A 514-nucleotide genomic window follows, 5' to 3' on the forward strand; every position below is an offset into this window, starting at 1 on the left:
AGTATCAAATGTCCTATTAAATTTGGAAGACAACCCTCAGTGGTTATCCATTCATGTGATGGATTTTACGTCTTTTATGAAGCCAAACGATCTAAGGCTAGGACACTCATGAATTCTCCCTCACGTGAAGCTATGTGATTTTAGACTTAAATGTAATCAGACTTCAGACAAAGATAACATGCTTTACTTCTCTTTTAAAACAATTTACCGATTGGGGAAGATCCTCAATCAGACAATTCAGCGTTTTAGAGTGCCCAATGTGCAGAATTTCTCTATATTATAGAAAAGGCATTCTGCTTACCTGTTTTTATGAATGCGGCCAGCAAATTGTCTGAAGAAGTACTTCCTTAGATCGCGCATCCTCAGTTCTCCGCCGATCTCACGCGGTCCCCTGTCCGACACTAGCTCGAAGTCGTTCCATCCGGGTCACGGCACCATCTGTTAGATTCTAACCTTTTTGTTAGAAATTAACCCAATTCTTTTGTTGGAAGCACGAGAAGTGACGACAGGAGAG

The 514-nt window shown here is 41.2% G+C and overlaps 1 protein-coding gene across 3 annotated transcripts in view; it reads left to right on the top strand.

Annotated features, from left to right (window-relative positions):
* Positions 1-514, top strand: part of celf3b (cugbp, Elav-like family member 3b) — a 36,196-nt gene that overhangs the window by 32,141 nt on the left and 3,541 nt on the right. The window lies entirely within an intron of this gene.

Source organism: Monopterus albus, unplaced genomic scaffold, assembly GCF_001952655.1.
Source record: "Monopterus albus unplaced genomic scaffold, M_albus_1.0 scaffold192.1, whole genome shotgun sequence".
Classification (NCBI taxonomy): Eukaryota; Metazoa; Chordata; class Actinopteri; order Synbranchiformes; family Synbranchidae; genus Monopterus; species Monopterus albus.